Below are 23,258 nucleotides of genomic sequence, written 5' to 3'. Positions count from 1 at the left end.
CAAGTTCCAAAATCTACCGACAGCCTTGTCAATGGATATTAACATGTTCTGTGTAAACATTATCGGTATATTATATAAACTATGATCATTTCAGTTTATATTTTTTGTGTTTCATTTGCTTTCATTAAATATTGATACAGTAAACAGTATATATATTTCTAGATATTGGAATTATATTATTCGAGCACTTCCTTACAGCCTGATGGATCAGTTTGATTCTTTCTTACACACTCTGTTGTGGTATGATTTATGTACAATAGTTTTACACAGTCTGTCTGTGGTTCAGTCAACTTCAGAAACCTTACAATGTGGCTTTGAATGTCATAATTCTCTCCTGATCAACTAAAGGTGATGATGTTTCTGCTCTCATAGCTGGTTTTGCTTTATGTTTACAGTTGTTTATGCTGAAGTGTGTTTTATTCTTTATTAATGCTGTCTTAGGCCGTGTGGAAAACATGCCAGTCAATTTAAATAAAATCATCTTAAAATCAAAAACCAAAATATAATGAGAACCCTTTTTCTGTTGTGTGTCCATGTTCATTTAGAAATAACTTTGTGTGTGTCTATGCGTGAGTTTTAGTTGTTTTGTATTGTAGATCCATTTACTGTTTGTTCCTGAAGTGTCAATTCTGTAAAAATCTGTGATTCTCTCAAAAACCTCCAGAGATCACCAATGGTCTTGAATTAGTCTCGCTCTCTGTCTTTTTTTTGGTACTCATTCCAGTTAAAAACATGTTTTAGCCCAAGACTAAAGCAAGACAAATCTAATAAAATGTATCGTTTAAAAACTCTAGCAAAGAATTTGTGAAGAATACAGTATGCAGAATAATAGTTCTAAGATAGATAAAGTGTATTTAGAAGCTAATTGTTTGGTTTGTGGCTCCATCTACTGGACAGTAAGAGAACCCACATATGAGAACCCACACACAGACTGCAGATGCTGTTCTAATTTGGTATGAAGACTGCTTGCGATTGGATCATCAGGTGAAATGAAATAATGAGATTCATTAATTATTTAATGTAATTATTGACTAATTTACATAATTGTTTGTCTTTTAATTGTTAATGTTCTTACTAAAAACACTTGTATGCAGGATTCCAAACAGCCTATTAGTTTTAATTTTACTCTACTTATAAATGTTTAAACAATTACATTTAATGTTAGCATTTAATTGCCATCACTAATAATGTTTATAGAATGACTTAATCATTCAACTGCATTTTATTGCATGGAATGATATATTTTGGACATAAGCCATTACTTTGAACTTATGGGGCCTTTTACACTGGCAGTTTAGTGGAATCTGAGTACAGTTTGCATGAAATAATTGGTAATATGAAAGTTGTTTTTTGGAATCAGTGAGAGGGCCATGGTACTGAACTCAATACTAACCTGTGGTCTAAGTTTGGCTGCAATGGAACTGTTTGCATGAGTTTGCCTGAGTGAGATCTTAACCTTGACAAGGGTCTGTGCTTGTTCAGGAATTAAAATAACTAGCGCATATGTTTTTGGCAATGCGCAGAATTAGTGCCAGAGGAAAGTTGTGGGACACACTGTTGGGCCCTATAAAATCAGTTTAATTATTTTCTAATTTGTTTTATTTTTTTCCCAAATTCCTTGTTTTAAAGTTTAATAACATTTTATCATCATTATCAGCATCATCCCCAAACAATTAAAAATATAATAATAAAAACAAAATAACAAAGCAATTATTTCAATTAAAACAATTATAAAACAAAAACATGTTATAGCCCTTAACAACTTAAAAAATTGCATGCACAATGCGCCATAAAATAATTATATACATCTCTTAACTGAAAGGTTTTTGCATGTTTTAATAAAATTTGTATTTAATAAATCTAGTTGATAGAAGGTAATAATATCCAGTCATAAACATATTTTCAGTTTGTTTAATTTTGTATAGTTTATGCTGTTCAGCAAAATACATAAGAAACATATATCTCGCCTCCTTAATAAAACCCTCAGCACACACAGGCTTGCAGATTATCAGCTCATCAGTTCGGACATGTCCGAAAGAGACTATTCCAATTTCAGTGTGCTGTTGACTCGAGAACTACCACCGGAGCGCTCAGTACGATTAACTCAGAGCGGTTCATTGCAAAGGAGAGATGGCAAAATTAGACATCACTAGTTCTAGGATCCTATGAAATCTGTTTTATGTTTTTCTAAATTCTGTTTAATATTTTCTCAAATTCAGTGTATTCCATTTTATTTTCTCTGAATTCCGTTAAGTTAAATTACATTTTATTATAAAAAAAAATTATCAAATTAATTCATAGAATTTTAATTAAGATCAGAACAATTACTTTTTAACATACCATTGTATTGTTTTTATCAAATGAAGAACTTCTATACTGAGCCTCACAGCCAAGGTTATATATAGTAAACTGAAACTAAAACCCTTTTTTTTTAATAGGTTTGTAAATATATGATTGGGAGAGTGCATGGGTCCAGTTCCAGGTGTTTGATTTAGATTCAAATAAATAAAAAATGGGTTCCAGATGTCATTAAAAGTAAATATATTCTTCTTGTGGGTGAATGTTATTTTTTCTAATGTGAAGTATTCTGTAAGAAGATTGATCCAATGATTGATATGTAAAGATATTTTTGATTTCCAGTTTAACAGAATAATTTTCTTGGTTATAGTTAGAGAGATGAGGAATGGGTTTATATATATGGTTAGAAGACTATTGACATCTATGGTGTTACCGAGTAAACAAAGTGATGGCGATGGAGGGATTCTACAGCCCATGATAATGGAAAGTTTATCAGTCACTGCTATTCAATAGGAATAAACTGGTTGACAAATCCATGTGGCATGCAAGTAATCATCAGTGCTACCCAAAGTGCATTGTGAACAGGAGTCTGTGTCGCTTAAACCCATTTTAAACTTTTTCTTTTGGGTGATGTGGGTCCTATGAGTAATCTTGTACTTTATGAGCTGTAAATTTGTATTGTTAGTCATAGAGAAAGTATTGTTACAGATTTCTTTACAGAGTTCTTTCCATTAACTGAGAAGTGTGTAATGGGCTCATCTCCTGGGAATTTCACGCACATCAGTCTTTAGGATTTACTCAGATTGGTGCCAAAAAAAAAAAAAAAAAACATCCTTTGAGCATCAGTTCTGCAGACAGAAACTTCTTGTTGATGAGAGAGATCAATGGAGAATGGCCAGACTGGTTCAAGCTGACAGAAAGGCTACGGTAACTCAGATAACCACTCTGTACAATCGTAGTGAGCAGAATAGCATCTCAGAATGTACAACATGTCAAACCTTGAGGCGTTTGGGCTACAACAGCAGAAGACCACAACGGGGCCTCAGCTTTCTGTTCTTGGCTGACAGAAGTGGATCCCGATGTTGTCTTCTGCTTTTGCCCATTTGCCTCAAGGTTCAACGTGTTGTGCATTCTGCAGAACTGTAGCTGCTGAAACCCCAGGAGATCAGTAGCTACAGAAATACTCAAACCAGCCCTTCTAGCACCAACAATCATACCACGGTCCAAATCACTAAGATCACATTTTTCTCACAACAGTAACATCAACATTAACTTAAGGTCCTGACCTGTATTTGCATGATTTTATGCATTGCACTGCTGCCACACAATTGGCTGAATAGATAATTGCAAGAATAAGTATATTGATAGACTAAAATAAAAAACTACAAATAAAATCGGAAAACAAACAGTTGTTAAAATAACTGAAACTAAGTAACCATTTGAAATTGAAAACAAAATGTCAAACAAAATTAAAAACCCATAACTATAATAATCTTGCTCGCAGTACAATCAAAAACCCAACATTGGATTTGTTTTGTTAAATACAGTGCTGCACAGTAGAACATCACAGTATTATTAAATGCAATGCTGAAACTCTTGCTTATGAGATATTGCTTAAATATAATGTAATTAATATTGATATATAATATCAATATTTCTTGACAAAGGTGCTGTAATATGAGCCACACAATGTAATGAAGAACACTAGATTGCTCCAATGTCATGCGCTTGCACTGTTGTTAGTTTTGTGACATCACTCGCTTGCAGATATGTATGTATTTATGTATATATATATATATATATATATATATATATATATATATATATATATATATATATACGTATATTCATAGACATATATATAAAACGCCATTTACATGTGAAATAATTAATGAAAATCCTAAGTTCAGCAAATATGTGACTCACACTAAACTCGACACATGCCCAATAAGCTGTGGAATGCTGCGAGAGAGAGAGACTGAAGACTGAAGACTGTATCAATTCAATTTAATAATGCATCGTTTCCTGATCTGCATAATTGCTTAAGTGAAACGGACACCCTCCGTCATGTTTAAACTAGATTTCTATACTGAACTGATGTTAGGGGGCCCTCTGGTGGTCACAATGTACCATGCAGCGTATCTAGAGCTGGCACTACTGAGAAGAAACATTTCAAAGGATATTAAGACTTGTTTAAAGAGATACAGGGATCCGATCATGTAAAAATTGGACATGTTTAAATATGAAATATTTCAAAAATATTTCATCACCTAAGTACAGTATTGCTCTTGCTCTCAGTTAGAGAGTGTATTGAGTAGAATTTGCGAGTCATATTTTTCTTGGTTTGTGATTGAATCTTTCTTTAGAGTCAGTTATTTTCAATTAATTGGTCAAAATGTCTTACAAATCTGTCTGAATGATTTTCAGAAATCTGTTTCCAGAAATCACAAGCGACTGGAAAAGTAATGGTAATTTATTGGTCAAAAAGGGTGGGAAATCTTGAGATCTAACAATAGGGTAAGAAAAATAAACTTAATTTAAAATATATTCTCTGAAAATAGTTCTTATTATCTCACACAAATTTGCTGTGTTCACAATGTGAAGTTAAGCGTATTGGACGAGCATTAGTTTGGATCAGTCAGTTTGATGAAATCTGTGATATATTGATTGTGTCCTGTAATCAGTAGTCATGGAAACTTACCACATGCCAAACTCTTAGCTGAAGAGTTGCCAGACCTGTGTGTAAAGTTAAGGTGCGCGTGTCATACAGGTGAGCTTGTGATTGGCTGACATTAAAAGCTGTGGTATATAAGTGTTCTCCATTTCCCACAAAGATTGATTCCTCATTTGTACTTTGTGTGTGTGTGTGTGTGTGTGTGTGTGTGTGTGTGTGTGTGGTAAATGTTGTGTTGGAAATGTCCTGCTTTTAAACAATCGTAAACATTTCAAACAGTAGAATGCTACATTTTAGTCATGAGACCTTATTATGTTGCATGTTATTATTTTAGAAATAAAATGTTTTTAAACATTTCTTTTTGGAGCCCTATTCTGTATCTCTGTGATTTAACCACATAAGGCCTTTAATATGACCTATATACTGATGCTGCCACCTTTCTAATATTATTTTTTGACCTGTAGTTTTTCTCCAAATTCAGAGGCAAAAATGTTCATTTTCATAATAATTTATGTTTTTCTTTCTTCAGAAAAATGTGAACAATATCAATGATTTCAGCCAGGAATGTTTTTGAAAATTGGTTTATTTGACATAGAATAACTCAGTATATTTATACTACATATAGTGTGAATTCAGTTAAATTGGACCACTTGACACTAGGGGTGTAACTGTATTTTCACAGTACGATGGTAACCGTCACAAAAATTACTATGGTATTACAATATCATGGTACTGAGGTGCATTGATAATATTATTAGCAGTTTAATATTTTGTTATAAAATATGTCTGATAAACACACAGAAATATATTTCAGTTATTACCAATTCGTGAACATTATTTTGGATTTTTCCGACAAGGTAAATTTTTTTTGACATGGATTACCGTTTTTTATTTTCCTGGTCAATGGCTGTGCCGATTTTTCAAAATCACACAGAGGGGTAATTACTAGTGTGCAAGCAACAGTGAGAGAGAAGAAGTCCATTTTATTTATATTAAGTTTTTCGCACCTGCATTCCAATCTACATCTTGATGTAATCCTTCCTCATGATTAAGCAGTGTGTTTTCATCTGGTGAATGAAAGCCTAAACACTAATAACGTGTGACGAGACTCACACTCTGCGTGCAGGCATTCACGCATCACAAGCCGATCAACTATTTATCCCTTTTCGGTGAATCACACCTGCAAAATCCTAAAACTTTATTTCCAGGTTTAATTAATAATTTGAATAGACTCAGATTTTTGAACCCCATGATGTGGGTTTGTTTTCTCTTTTTATCTTTTAATGTAATTTTGAGTGTGACTATAGTTTAAGGACGGTGTACCTGTATGCTGTGGTAATAATGGTGTTTTCCTTATTAATGACGTGTTTTTCTGAAAGCAAAAAGAAACAAATGAAACATGAAAGCAAAGCGGGTGCGTTTACTCGCATGATTAACCGAAAGTGAAGCTCTGCGGGCTCATGATGCGTGAATGGCTTGCACGCGCTGCACAAGTCTGTTGGGTATACTGCAGTCTCGTTACATTTTAACTGTTTGTTTAGCCTCCCATTCAGCTCATGAAAACACGCTGCATGATCATGAGGAAGGATTACATCAAGATGTAGATTGGAATGCAGGTGTGGAATTTCATATGAATAAGATAATCTACTCCTCTCTCACCATTGCCCCTCCAGCATTGGCACGTGTGCCATAGGTTGCCGACCCCTGCGGTATACTGTATTTCCACGTACATTTTCACTTAGTTGAAGTCAGAAGTTTACATACACCTTGCCAAATAAATTTAAACTAAGAAAACGTTTTTCACAATCCCTGACATTTAATCATTAAAAACATTCCCTGTCTTAGGTCAGTTAGGATCACTACATTATTTATGTGAAATGACAGAATAATAGTAGAGAGAATTATTTATTTCAGCTTTTATTTCATTCATCACATTCCCAGTGGGTTAAGAAGATTAAAAACACTTTGTTAGTATTTGGTTGCATTGCCTTTAAATTTTTAACTTGGGTCAAATGTTTTGGGTAGCTTTCCACAAGCTTCTTCCAGACTAAACTGGTGTAACTGAGTCAGGCTTGTAGGCCTTGTAGCAGCCAATAATTTATTAACTACAGCTAATGTAATAACTGCCAATAACTTAATACATTTTCCATTCTTAATGTAGTAAAAGTCAGTAATGTAATAACTTATTTCATTATTGGCAAAAAGTTATTACATTATTCGGTCAGATATTGTATTATATTATTAGCAGTTATTAAATGAATGGTAGTTATTACATTATTGGCTTCTACAAAATTCCACAAAGTTTCTATCGGATTGAGGTCAGGGTTTTGTGATGGCCACTCCAATACCAAGAGTTTGTTGTCCTTAAGCCATTTTGCCACAACTTTGGAGGTATGCTTGGGGGAAAAGGAAGACCCATTTGCGACCGAGCTTTAACTTCCTGGCTGATGTCTTGAGATGTTGCTTCAATATATCCACATAATTTTCCTTCCTCATGATGCCATCTATTTTGTGAAGTGCACCAGTCCCTCATACAGCAAAGCACCCCCACAACATGATGCTGTGACCCCCATGCTTCACGGTTGGGATAGTGTTCTTCGGCTTGCAAGCCTCACCCTTTTTCTTCCAAACATAACAATGACCATTATGGCCAAACAGTTACATTTTTGTTTCATTATACCAGAGGACATTTCTCCAAAGTAAGATCTTTGTACCTATATGCATTTTCAAACTAGTCTGGCATTTTTATGGTGGTTATGGAGCATTGGCTTATTCTTTGCTGAGCAGCCTTTCAGGTTATGTTGATATATGACTCATTTTACTGTGGATATAGATACTTGTGTACCTGTTTCCTCCAGCATCTTCTCAAGGTCCTTTGCTGTTGTTCTGGGATTGATTCGCACTTTTCACACCAAACTATGTTCATCTCTAGGAGACAGAATATGTCTCCTTCCTGAGCGGTATGATGGGTGCGTGGTCCCATGGTGTTTATACTAGCATATTATTGTTTGTACAGATGAACCTGGTACCTTTCAGGAATTTGGGTGCATGGCTGGGGGAGAATGAGCACAGTCAGCTGGGAGAGGGATAAGGTGGAGCCAGAGTAAGGTACAATTTAAAGATTTATTTTGATCTCACCAAGTTTGTATGATGCTATGTAAACATTGCCGACTCTGTCTTAATTAAACTGATTTGGCCTTTATTGGTTTAATTGGTCTTTATATTCATTCAATACCGTCAATGAGTCATGCCAACTGTATGATAACCATCCATTTTAAAACCGAGGTGTATTGTGAAACCTTAAAACCATTGCATTCCTTCTTGACATTTATCTTATTTATCTAGTGGTGGAACTTACCTAAATTCACCCTAGTGCAGAACTAGTAAGTGTATTATGTTTTTCTGAACAGAGCCAATGTGATCAGAGATGGGTCTAACCATACAGATCAGACTCTGAGTGTGTGTTGTGTTTGCTGTGTTTGAGTTCAGAATCATGATGGACTTTATTTTCATGCCTTTTCTACCTTCTACTTTAGTTTATCTCATTGTGAAACTGTTTCTGTGGCCTTTTTGCAAATGGTCCTTTGAGCAAAATGTACTTATTTTAGAATTTAGAAACTTAATTTGAACTAGCATACGAGTTCCTCTGTATGAGAGAGGCGGCTGGTATTGAAAGAAAACACACAAAAGAGGCTTGTAGCTCCACATACATGAACATCGCCCATATTTGCTTTCAACAAATCAGATTTGGTTTGATTTAAAATGCTACATTATGCAGATTCCAGCCTCAAGGGATTATGGCAAAGAGAATAAACTGGATAAATCTCAGGAAACTTTTCAGAGTTTTGCCATCAATGGTTTTTCAGTATGTGTTACAGACTATGTGTTTGTGTGTGTCTGAGCAACAGAATGTAATTTAAGCTAATAATATTTATAACCCCAAACTTAACTCATAAACAAACACTTTGGCATTCTTAGGCTATGTCTACATTAATCCGGATACATTTGAAAACGGCGTTTTCGTTTCAAAATGCTCTCCGTCCACACTAACGTTTTCAAGCGGTTTCCAAAAGTTGCGTGTCCACACTGAAACGCATGAAAATGCTTAAATCGTGTCACTGCACATGCTGAAAATCCCTGCTGCATGTACGGTCTGAAACTCAATTTTCCTTGTGTTCCGTCGCCGGACACCAATTCCAAGTAAACTTCCCTTCGCCTTTGAAGGAATGCAATGTGAAGGTTTTACAAAGTGACATTTATTTTTTTAACAACACTATCAAAGTGAGTATCAGGCACAACAGTGCCACTATAACACAGGCTGCCATCTTGATTGTTTTAGATGGATAGATCACTATGACTAAAAATGCATCATCGTTTTCCAAAGCATCAATTTTCACAGTCCACACTACAATGCGAAATGGCGTTTTCAAATTTATCCACTTTGGAGTGCGTTTTCAAAAAGCTCAGTTTTTGCGGACAAAAGCGCCATCTCAGTGTGGACGGAAGGCCAAAACGGAGAGAAAAAGATGCGTTTTCAAACTAAAACGTATTAGTGTGGACTAGGCCTTTCATTTGAATTAAGACATGATTTCGTCTTTTTATGAAGCTGTTGTCATTGTGGGGGCTGTTGGTAGGTCCCACAGAGACATCAAAACCTGACACACACACCACACTTACAGGACAAAATCTTGTTTTTATATCATGTTGGTGACTTTCCATTGACCTTTATTGTTTTATATCATGCTCATTGTATTTGCTATACCCTTACAGTGCTAACCCAACAACCCCTATGCGTATCGCTTGACATTCTTTGATACATAATTTTTAACATACATTTTAAAACCGAGGTGTATTGTGAAACCTTAAAACCATTGCATTCCTACTTGACATTTATTTTGAAAAAAGTGGTAGAACTTACCTAAATTCACCCTAGTGCAGTACCTCATTAGATTGAGAAAATAGTTAGTTAAACTGAGTAGTTAAACTTTTTCAGTTGGGAGGTGATTACAGGTTTTGCTCATCATTGTGTTAATAATGGTAAGGACATTTGGTCACAAAGACAGCAAAGCATGACCCCTTAAAGTGATGTTTTGTCAGATGTAGCCTACTTTTGAGGACAATTTTGTATACAAAGAACAGCTAAGTAAATAAACATACACAGTCAATTTGAATGGGTTGGTAGCATTTTTATGGATGCATTTAGCAGGCAGTTTAAATGGGATCACACACACACACACACACACACACACACACACACACACACACACACACACACACACACACACACACACACACACACACACACAATCTGACACAGATCTCACACAGTCAAGGCTGCCACCACACCAATGTAGAACCATAATAGATCAAATCCTGCCAAATGAAATGTAAATGTAAATCCAGATGAGTGACTGTTTCAAACCAATCCCTCCAAACTTTTAATTTTATAAAGTGCTAAAACATGCTAGCGACTAGTGTTGTCACAGTACCAAAGTTTCAGTAGTCACTACCGATACCAGTGAAATTTCAAGGTTCTCGATACCAATTTTGATACCACAGCAAATATGTTTATATGATAATGTGCTATTGAAAACACCAGTGTAGTTATTTTTTTTTATTATCTAATCATTATTCTAATAAGTATATTTTAATAATAATTATAATTTTCTAGAAATTTCAAGAACATGTTTTACAGTTTAATTTAATTTTATCATCAAAATGGTGTCTAATACTTAAAAATGGTAACAAGTGAAACTATTACTTTTCAATATGTCATTGCATTTTTTTTTTGCAAAACTTTTATTCCACAGCTGTCTTGCTTGTGATATATTGATTAATTATTGATTTTAGGGGTCAAATCCTGAAGGGGCAAAAGACCCCAATTTTTTTCATTAGTTAGCTTGACAGATCTATTACCACAGCAAATTTGGCGTCTCTACCTCAAACCCTGTAGCGCCACCAACTGGCCAACAAATTTGCTCTCACATTTTTAGATGCTCTGACATGCAGGTTTTGCTTAAGTGGAATGCCAGATCCGGCTCTGCTTTTCGATGACAGTGCTTCCGTATTTCCTTATTTTGCATTTTTCCTTTATAATTCCATTATATTTTGAAGCTGTTTGGAAAGTTTAGAGTGCATCTGGACATGTGTTTTCTTCCTCTCTTCAGTCAGGCGCGAGCTGCAGTGCTCCTCTCTCACGTTATCATTAGAGTTTCATATGATCTCATGTTACGTTAAATGAGATCAAACCACTAGTCGACAATGACAATTTTTGTCGACAATTTTTTATTGTTGACGTTGTCGATAATGTCGACTAATCATTTCAGCCCTATCGGATTGCTCAAGTCTGCACTGTGCTTCTGCACAAATTTTGTAAGGCATAATGACATAACAGAAAATACTTTGTAAAACAAACCCCAGCCAATAGGTAGAATAAACACAAAGAACATATAGATTAATTCACAGAACTGTGTGATCCCCAACAAAAGAAATTTCAACCGATATAAAGCCGTTCAGTTTCTTCAGAGTGACAAACAAGTGTTCAGTGAGTCGGCCATTTATGAGTGCAGCAGATGACATAATGCAATGTCCCGCAAAAATATTCCACAAAACAAACTCCAGCCGCTAGGCGGAACCAGCGCAAAAAGAAACAAAACAGGCATCCCAGTTCTTCGGATGGTCAAGAGTCAAATTCACATGGAGGCCACATTAAAAAAATACACTAAGACATCCTTTGTGTGGGCATGCAGATATTTTGCGGCCATCCCTAACATCCACTCTCAATCTGGCCGGGAACCCCAGTGCAAAAGCGATCCTCCGTCAATGCAAAAGTTTCTTGAAGGAGAAGTGATATTCCACAAAACAAACTCCAGCCGCTAGGCGGAACCAACACAAACAGTAAACAAAATTGGCACCCAGCTTCCACAGACTGTTGAGTGTATGTTCAGCGAGTCAATCCACTCACATGAGAAACACCAAATGGCTTACTCACTCCAATGTGTTTATGAAGGACAGTGCTTGCTTGGGACATGTAAATACTTTGCAGCCATCCTTCAACATCTATTCTCAGTTTGGCCAGAAACATCAGTGCACAAGTGATCTTCCAATGATGGAAGAGTTTCTTACACTTCTTGAATTCTCTCTTGTTGAATTCACAAAATTCAGGAACAAGAAAATGTTGTGATTCTTCCAAGAATGCTTTCCTTTGCTCCTCGCTTCGTGCAACATGAGATCTTTATCAGATGATCTCAGAAATTTGTCCAGAATTGTCTCCCTCAACAGATCTGGGACTCAGACTCTTTGAGCTTGCTAAATTTCAGCTTATGGCCTATTATGTCGAGCAGACTCGGGAAGAGCTCCATATCTCTGCCTTCTTCATGCTCAGGAATTCCAGCAATCCGTACGATAATTCTTCAGCTCCTATTTTTGAGTTTTTCCAAAATAAACAATATTCCATCACTCCCCTAATTGTTAGATTTAATAGAACTATGTAAGGGTGGTGATGAGTGGATTGAAAAGCCTTCCAACTTACAATACTGTATATCTTTGTCACAGTGTCTACTCCTGTTTTCCTTGTCAGTGCTGTTTAGAATGGTGGGCCGTTAAATATGGTTTTAAACTAGTTTAATCACTGGAACATTTGGGGTTTTCATAGGTGTGTTGCGACATAGAATTGACTCTTTTCACATGTTTGGAATGCACAAGTAAATGATGGCAGGGTAAATTTGTATAGGGGAGACCATCCATTTACTCCAATAGCAAAAAAATAAATCCACAATTATGCTTTCACAGCTTTCTAAAAAAAAAAGAGAGGATTACAGCAGTCAGAAGAAAGAATGAGGCAAAATGTTCCCTCAACGTTTGATGTGGCAACATTCTGAGATGCTGTTCTGCTCACTACAATTGTACAGAGTGGTTATCTGAGTTACCGTGGCCTTTCTGACAGCACGAACCAGTCTGGGCATTCTCCATTGACCTCTCTCATCAACAAGTCGTTTCCCTCTGCAGAACCACCGCTCACTGGATGTTTTTTGTTTTTGGCACCATTCTGAGTAAACCAGACTTTTGTGCGTGAAAATCCCAGGAGATCAGCAGTTACAGAAATATTCAAACCAGCCCATCTGACACCAACAATCATACTATTGTCGAAATCAACAAGGTCACATATTTTCCCCCATTCTGATGGTTGATGTGAACATTAACTGAAGCTCCTGACTTTTATCTGCATAATTTTATGCATTGCACTGCTGCCAGATAATTGAGATAATTGCATGAATAAGTAGGAGTACTGGTGTTCCTAATAATGTTCTAAGTGAGTGTAGCTCACTCATGTTTGAGCTAATATTGTACCGTAATTTCCGGACTATAAGCCGCAACTTTTTTCCCACGCTTTGAACCTCGCGGCTTATACAATGACGCGGCTAATATATGGATTTTTCCCGCTTTCAAAAAAATAAAATAAATAAATAACATTCTGTGACGTGCTCAGTTTTTGGCGGCGTGAAGCTTTCATTAGACCAATGAAATTGCCTAACGGGTTAAGGTCAAAACAACTTTTTTTGTTTACTGTTTAGATTAAATCGAGCGCGCTCAAACTTCCCATCATTCTGATTACGGTAGTCATTTTGTCACCCTCACCATGGCAAAGAAATGGAGAAACGCATATGATGCTGCTTTCAAGTTGAAGTCGATGATAAGACGTTGGAAACAGCAGCGTGAGGAATTGACTCCTCACGCTGCAAAAAGACAACTACGGTAAATCTGAGGCTATTCAACTCCGACACCGAAGGAGATGACTTCAGTGGTTTCAGTGCACAGGACAAGGAAGATAGTGACCAATGACTTTATTGGTAGGCTACTGTTTACTGCAAATGTTTTATTACAAGCCGTGTGTGGCAGCAGGGGCGTGGTCAAGCGCCCGTCCGGGAGAGAAAAGCTGAAAGGGCGCTTACACCTGCGCTAAATTATGTCTAACACCGGTGTCTAATTTCAAGTGCCCTGCTTCACGTGTCCTTCTTGGGAAAACTGTCACACGGGCACCAGTGTGACAGTTTTCAGCAGGGCACTTGACGTTCCAGGTAAGGCTTTTAATGGCCACAGCAATGTTTACAATCAATTTTATAAAGTTTCTCAATTCTTCTATGCGCCAACACTAGACTGACGTGTGTCACTCTCTCAGCTCTGTGGCTGCTGCCTTTTTATGCCGCTCTCCCCATGCTTACTGAAATTAGACACAGGTGTTAGACATAATTTAGCTCAGGTGTAAGCGCCCTTACCGCTTTTCTCTCCCGGACGGGCGCTTGATCACGCCCCCGCTGCCACACCGTGTTTCGTTAAAGCCTGAGTAAAGTTCATTTGTTTCAATGTACCGGTAGGCACCTGCGGCTTATAGACAGGTGCGGCTTATTTATGTTCAAAATAATATTTTATTTAAAAATCAGTGGGTGCGGCTTATATTCAGGTGCGCTCAATAGTCCGGAAATTACGGTATGTGGAATGAAAGCTCTGCTAATTCATGACTATCTTTTGAATGGTAAAACTTAACCTTTTTCTCCCAGTATGCTTAATAGTTGTCTTTTTACTGACATGCAAATTACAAGGAAAACCACAGTGTTCTTGATATCCATGACCTATGATCAGATGAAATCTCTAAAAGACCATGTCCCTTTCTACTGAAAGTGTACATTATTTTATCTTCCCTACGAAGATGTGTTTGTCCTAGTGAATCAGGTCATGTTGTAAGTGTGTGTTCTCCGTACTGGCAGAGAGACAAAGGGAATGGTAATCCCCATAGAGGCCTTTGTATTACATAAGGCCTACAGAACAGTTCTGTCATTGTTGTGAATGGAAAGAGCTCTTCTTATGCTTGCAGTTCTGAATATGATATGTGCACATGAAAAGCATGGATAAAAATTGCGTTGAATTAGCCTGTCTGTACACGCCTGCCAAAAATGGATGAAGCTCAGTTTTCATTTGACACTCCTAACACAAGTTTCCCTGGAACTAGAGTTTCCACTTTGTTTTAACTTAATTGTGCATCTGAGGCCGCACTGCTTCATGACACTATTGTTAAGCATTGTTTAATGTTTGTGACAAGCAATTGAGTGTTTCTTTTCAGAGTGAAAAAAGATTACTTACCAAGATTACTAAATAAAAGTCAGAGGAAATATTCAAGTAAAAGGAAATTTATTTACAGCAGAGTGACATATTTCTAAAGCTTCTTACTGTTTCCGTGACTTTGCTGTTTTAAAACTGTGTTTGTTCTCAGTTTGGAAGCAGCATAGAACAATTTAAACTTTATTATCAATTATATATGATTAAAAAAAAAACTTTAAATGTTATCTGGTAAGAGGTAGAATGTTATAATATATTTATTCTTATTATAAATACATTACTACTACTAAAATGTTATTTCTTGCATTATATAGTTTATTAGAGCTGCAACAAATTAATATTTTGATAATAGACCAATCTAATGATTATTTGAACGATTAATCAAATATTCGGGCAAAAAAAATCCTATTCTTATTGAGTGTTTGTGTCTTGTTTTACATACATTATACAGTATAATGTGTAGACTTGTTTTAAGAGAACATAACTTGAATATGTGTATTTTGTATATACAATAAGTGTAAAAGTGTATTTTTTCACTTGTTTATACTTCTGCCAGTGCAGCAAGACAAAAACACTTAAATTCAAGATTATATTCAACATTCTCTGAAAACAAATTTTAATATCTTGCAGTATAGCTCAAGCAAATGTTTCTTCTTTTAAAGGAATAGTTCACCCAAAAATTAAAATTCTCTAATTATTCACTTACCATCCCAGATGTGTGTGTGTGTGTGTTCTTTCTACAGCAGAACACAAATGAAGATTTAAAAAAAGATAGAGCTCTGTCAGGTCCTTATAATGGATGTACACAGTAGAGGTTAGGGCTGGGTGATATGGCAAAAAATATTATCACGATATTCTTTTTCATATCATTCGATATTTACGTATCACAATATTCAATCACATTGAATTTCCAAAAAAACAAACAAACAAAAAAAAAATCCTAAACAGTCTAAATAGTCTTTACAAAACTGCGTTGGGGGCCCAGACACAGCCAATGCAGTGGTGTCTGAGGGATCTTCTATGAAAATATTAAAATATTTTATAGAGCTTATCAATTGAGTGCAGTTGGATATGAATGTTATAAGATGATCTGTTCATTTTGAATCATAATGAAGGTATATATATATATATATATATATATATATATATATATTTTTTTTTTATGTATTTAATTTTTTTTCACATTTCTTTACATACAGATATCCAAGTATGGGGGCATAGAAGCCCTTGTGACTGAGGAATGATACTGTATGGGGGTTCAGGGGTATCTCCAGAGAGAAACATTTGAAAATGTAAAAGTCTGAATGGACCATTTTTCTATTTTCATTAAAGTGAGAAAGACTAGGCTACAAACTAGTAATTGTTTTGTCTTTCATCCTTGTCAGAGATGATGAAATCTGAATAATTTCACAAAATTAGAACAGAAATCTATTTGTTTATTATTAAAGGCTTGGAATATGCTGATTAATAAAACTACATTTAGAAAGAAAAACATTATGGTCTAAAGGCTGTTTAATGTTTACGCACATGTGGGGAAAAGAGGATGCGGCCCGGAACAGGGCATCAGTGAAGCGTGTTTCAGTGCTAGAGAAAAATATTCAAGAATACTGCGCAGAAAGATCAGATATGATGTAACCGGCACGGTTTTGTCGTGCTGCTCACTAGAGACGATGAGAGGGCATAACCGTCATCATGATGTCTTGCAGTCAAGATGGAATCAATCTGGGGTCCGGAACTGGAACGCGGTGACCTGCGCAGCGGGGGCAATAGCAACTTCATACAGTGTGAGGCTGCGTTTCCACTGATGCGGAGGAAATCCACACAAAGCCACTCCCAACGCTAGGGAACCGCTTGCCCTGCGCTGCTGTCCATTTTAGCAATTTTAGCTTGCTCACATTCGCTCACTACGCGCCAATGGAAACATACGATAAGAAAGCGAAACTGCTAGCGTTTTTAGCAACACCCATGTCTAAATGTAGAACACAGGCTAAATATCGAAAATTACTCAAGCTCTATTACTCAAGATATTACTGATATCGTCGATATCATGGAGTTGTTTTCACGATAAATATTGATATCGTGTTATCGCCCAGCCCTAGTAGAGGTGTCGAAATTAATAATTTCGACGATGCATCGCGATGAGGACGTGGACAATTCTGCATCAATGCAGTAATAGACCATTATTGATTATAGCCTACTGACCTTTCTCTGACATCATTTGTCGCATACGCGCTTGTCATGCTAGCGTAAAACGGCGGAGGGAGATGAAACACAAAAACTATTTTAAAAGCTAACTTCTGGGCATATTTCGGCTTTTATGAACAAACTGGTAAGCACAAACTGGGCAAGACAAATGCTGTGTGCCTGTCACACACAAATAAAAATATAGGGAATACCACTAACTTAAGAAAACACGTTAGCGTTTTCACCCTGAGATGCAGACACCTGCAAGTGCAAAGGCGGACCCAGTTCAGCGAAAAATAGATCAAATTATATAAATTTTGCCGCCCAACTTGGAGAAAGGGAAGATAATAACCTGATCTATAGCAGCTTTCATAGCGAAGGATGTACGGCCTTATTCTGTGGTGGACAACTCCGGGTTCCGTCACCTGTTGAAGACACTGGAGCCACGATATAAGCTCCCGTCATGCAGCCGCTTTACAGAAAAGATTATACATTAACTCTACCACAAAACCAAAGCCCAGGTAATGGCGCCAATGTTCACACAATAAGTAGGCTCGGCCTCTACTATTTATTTTGGTTTATAATTTAATTTAATGTTATACATTTGTTAACATTTAAATATTTTATGAAGAAGTACACTGCACTATATATAATATAAGTACTTAAGACAGTACTTGACAGTTTCATGCACATTTAATATTTACTAATGTTTATTAGTTCTAAATGCTTCTGTTGTCTGCTGTGTTCAAACTTAAGTTTTGTTTGATGTGTGCTACATTCAGGAAGTGTACTTTCTTGGAGCAGATAAAACAAAAAGGGAGTTCACATATATGACTGCTTGTATTCATTGATGAAAATGTAGCCATGTGCAGTAATATTGAAAATTGTGGATGCAACGCATCGTGATATCGATTTGTGTAGTTGACATGATAATCGTAATCGAATTGAATTGCAAGACCAGTGATAATTCACACCCCTAGTACACAGGTGCCAGCAATTTGATGGTCCAAAAGTCACATTTAGGCAGCAATAAAATAATCCACATGACTCAATCAATGAATGTCTTCCGAGGTAAATCGAAATAGAATAGAACAGGCATGGCCCCCAAAAAGCCCCCCACTGAATATCGAGTCAGTCCTTGACTACATGAAGAGACAATTGAGACCAAAATAGCTAGAAACACTGTAGCGAATTCTCCAAGAAGCTTGGAACATCATAGTTTGGAACATCATATCTGCCAGAAACCAAGAAAATCTGTGTCCAGGTGTACCGATAATTGGTGCTGTTTTGATGGCAAAGGCAGTCACACCAAATATTGATTTAGCTTTTTCTATGTTTACTAGACTTTGTATGATGTTGATTGATAAATGAAAATGATTAGTATTATTTTTGAAGACATCACGAATATGTAAGATTTTTCACAAGTGATTAAAACTTGTTCACAGTACTGTATATATTTTATTGCAGTGTATAATGGGCTAAGACTTCCCTCTCTTACCTTTTATTTAATTTGATTTTGATCCATCTCACAAAAATCAAACTCTTCTTAATGAAGCTACGTAATTGCCAAAATTCCCTTTTCTCACAATTTGGAATGCCCTATTCCCACTACTTAGTAGGTCCTCAGGGTGGCACAGTTACTCACCTCAATCCGGGTGGGGGAGGACAAGTCTCAGCTTCTGAGACAGTTAATCCACTCATTTTATCATGTGGCTCGTTGTGCATGACACCACGGAGACTCCCAGCACGTAGAGGCTCATGCTATACTCCAAGATTAATGCACAATTTACCACGCACCCCATTCATAGCGAGAACCACTAATCATGACCACGAGGAGGTTACCCCATGTGACTCTACCCTCCCTAGCAACAGGTCCAATTTTGTTGCTTAGGAGACCTGGGTGGAGTTACTCAGCATGCCTTGGATTTGAACTCACGACTCCAGGGGTGTAGTCAGCATCAATGCTCACTGAGCTACCCAGGCCCCAATTGCCAATTTCTTTACGATACACACTGTTTCACAAAGGCCTATATTTTTATTTAATACATCGCAAGCCATAAAATTATCATCTGAAGCTATGGCTAGTTTCAATCTCACTCATTCAATATTTAGATAACCCGACAGTGATCTGTTGTTTGCCAATACCTCGAGGTCTGCAATTTTGATTCAGGGGCCTGCAATTGATTTTACGATGTAATGTACCTATTTTACACAATCAGTTACATTTATTATATTTTGCATATTTTATTGAGTTCTTTGAAAAGTGCAACTCCAGTATCCACATTAGGACATCCACAACAAAATAACGTACTTCAGCTGTTGGGGGAAAAATACAGAAAAATAAATATATGAAATAAAATGTTATCATCAATCATTTGATGATAGGTTTTATTCTTTTAGAATGAGTTAAACACCATAGTGACAAATTGTCATCTATACAACAGTCAATCATGTCTTTCAATTTAAAATACACACCCATGACTGGTTTCCAACAGGAGAGTGTGTGCGCTAACCATGTTTTTTCTTGGCTACTTTCACAGTTGTATGAACATTTTTTGTTACAGTTATTAGTAAGGGTATTAATATTAAAGGTCTTGTAATTTATGTTGGTGCAGGGCAGGTGTTTTCTCTTTCCTCATCAGTTCTATTCAGAATATCGGTTTGGCATGGTTGAATTGCTCGATAGTGGGTTAAAATAGAAAATTTTAATGTTGAATTCCAATGGGTCCAATGCACAACAATATTGAGGAAAGCCCTATTTAATCAGGCATATGAGCCGCTCTGTGCTATCCTGTCAGCGGAGCCTGCATTTCGAGGGAAGCCTTGTTGACGCGCATGCACAACTTCAGGCTTTAATCACTCCACGCACATCCAAACCCCACATGAGAAGCATATTTATTGTTTATAAAGCTAAATAAATAAATACAAATCTCTGGGGGGATTATGTCCCCAGACCCCCCGTATATATATATATATATATATATAACTCCATTTCATGAGTTCGCTTCCCCATAGAATCTTTGAGTGATAAAGGGTAAACATGTGGCTTGCTGTCCGCAAAGGAGGGGTTCAAGTAAGAAGCTCGACTCGAGCCCTACATTTACCCCCCAAAATATGCTTAGAATGAAAGGACAGGGAGCACATGGATAGATCATAAATGATTTATAGATTATTGTATCCTTAGACGTGTATGAGACCGTGACAAATAATGATGTAGTAGAACCATTTATAAAGCGCAAACTTTAACCTCCCCCCAAATGGGTGAAAGGAATGCCAAATCAAATGCTAACTGAAGTGCTAAATCTTGAAAAAACTGCTCCAAAGCAGCTGGCTTGTGGAGGCAGCCTCAACATGGAAGTTTTAAACAAAGGACCTTTATGAAGCTATAGGTAGCTTTACCATAGGTATATTGCGCAGATGCAGCCAGCTTGCGGAGGCGGCCTCATACAAGGGCCTGCTCTTGGTGGAAAGTTCAAAAAGGACCTTTATGCAGACAAAGGGAGCTGTACCAAAGGTATGCTGCACCGAAGCAGCCTGCTTGCAGAGGCAGCCTCACGGAAGTGCCCGTTCCAGGTTGAAGGTTTTGGTGAAAGGACCTGTATACGACAATAGGGAGCTGTACCTTAGGTATACTATCAAATCAGCTGGCTTGCGAAGGCAGCCTCACGCAAGGGTCTGCCCAGAGACAGCAAAATTTGGGTTATTGAACATGAGGGAATGGGAACCATATTTGTAATGCTCATAATGGCTGCCGTTAAGTGAAGACTATGGGCTTCAGCAGGTGTCCTGTGGAAACAGAGTTAAAGTGCTGATGTGGCAGTGGAGTTGAGTATTTGAGAGCATAGGGAACAAGCTTGTGTGGGAGCACTGCTGTGTTTCCATGAATGCAGATGCACTTAGATAAAAGATATCGAATTTAGAAATGTAGAGCACCTGTGGAGGAAATAAAAAATAATTCTGTGTACGAATCTGTAATGGAAGCAAGGGTTAGTTAGTAAAATATAACAATTACATTTGAACGCACCTGTAAGGGAAGCAAAAGTTAGTTAGGAAAACATACCAATTGCATTTGTACACATGTAAGGGAAGCAAAAGGTTAGTTAGTAGAACATGACAATTGTACCGTACATGCCTGTAAGGGAAGCAAATGTTTAGTTAGGAAAACATTTCAATTACAATTACAATTGCATCCGAGCGGGGCACTGCTGTGGCAGTATTAAGCTCAGTCTGGAGGAGTGAAGGAGCATCCATTGTTGTTGATGCACTTTGATAAAGGTATCGAACTTTGAAGTTTAGAGCACCTGTGGAGAAAAAAAATATTACTGTTTATGTTCCTGTAAGGGATGCAAATGTTTATTTAGAATTATACGATTTATAATACTCAATTACGATTGTTGCTTGTCTGACTGTACGAACAGGATCCCAGCTATAAGCCATGTCACACTGTGGGATCTTCGTTGTCATTCATGTCAGACTGTACGACAGTCAAGACTTGTTACGCAAGAAGCCTCGTCCGGAGTTTTACATCATCAGTCCGTGACAGGTTCGGTCACATTCAGTGACGGTGACAGATTCACACGCAGAATTTAAATGGTGACTAGCAAGCAAAAATAATCTCTAGCGTAAATTTTGATCATGGCTTAATAGAAAAAGACGACGTGTGTGGAGTAAGTTGTGGCTGGGCAAAGAGGACGTTTTGGACTACCGAACTTACATTTACATTTACATTTATGCATTTGGCAGACGCTTTTATCCAAAGCGACTTACAGTGCACTTATTACAGGGACAATCCCCCCGGAGCAACCTGGAGTTAAGTGCCTTGCTCAAGGGCCCAACAGTGGCATCTTGGTGGTGCTGGGGCTTGAACCCCTGACCTTCTGGTCAGTAACCATGAGCCTCAACCACTGAGCCACCACTGCCCCAACTTGAGGTAATTTTGTTGTCTTTTTTTATACTACCCTATAGAAAAGCTAGTTGAAACATTTAGCCTTTTCTTTTTTACACCCAATCCTTAATAAATAAAATGAAAGTAAACTTTAATGTTCATATCTTGTTTTTACAAATAAGTACATCCAAAATATCTCCAGATGAAAGATTTGTTGTTTTTAGGGATGAATTCGTTAAAATATGTGTAAATAATTTACACACTCACAGGGCAAGAACAGTATTCAAACATTGTTTTCTGTTCCCTATCTGACACTATCTCAAGGTTGTGTCGATGTAGTGACACTAGGGGTCACACTTGGGAGCTCGAGACACATCTGATCTTTGATAAAAGGCCAATGTGAATTGGTGAGTGGTATCTGCATACCACTCCCCCAAACATACAGGTATAAAGTATCAGATTTTCTCTTCGGAGCCGAGCGGTCAATGTTCACTGAGCTGAATTTCCACAGCTTCCATTCACCTCTGCTGTATCTGACAACACATTTCAGCAGCTTCTCCCCCACTTCACAGAGATCGCCCCTGGGTGCTTCGTTAGAACCATAAAAGCGTATAATCCTGAAACAATATTATACTGAAAGAGTATATTCAAAAAGAGCGGCACACACAGAAAGCCTTCATTGCCGCTGGACAAGCCACCTGACACCTCATTTCCCAGGTTGGCCTGTTCGGCGACCCCGTTGAGGACTTTGCCCAGCAGTTCTCGGCAGTGAAGCAGCAGACGGAGGTTATCCAACACATCCTGCCCTGATGCAGCTCGAGATCCCACACCCCATCTGCTCATCGCCAAGGGCATCTGTGGCGACTGCACAGACTCCGCTGCAGCCCACCCCCGTGGCCCTGCCCTGACGTCGAGCCCACCGCAGGAAGCAGATGCCACCTGTCTCACGGCCTGCCACCCAGAACCTGAGGAAGTCTTTGAAGCGCCTCTGGGACGGGCGACCCAGGGATGAGGAGACCCGCTGTTTCGGAGCTGGTGAACAGACCACTCCATCCCCCGGTAGAGGGCTGGGAGGAGATTCTTTTGTTCCCTTTTTATATAATT

The sequence above is a fragment of the Xyrauchen texanus genome, chromosome 12 (assembly GCF_025860055.1).
Source record: "Xyrauchen texanus isolate HMW12.3.18 chromosome 12, RBS_HiC_50CHRs, whole genome shotgun sequence".
In the NCBI taxonomy this organism is placed as follows: Eukaryota; Metazoa; Chordata; class Actinopteri; order Cypriniformes; family Catostomidae; genus Xyrauchen; species Xyrauchen texanus.
The sequence above is the reverse complement of the archived record's forward strand: the minus strand, read 5'-3'. Positions refer to the sequence as shown.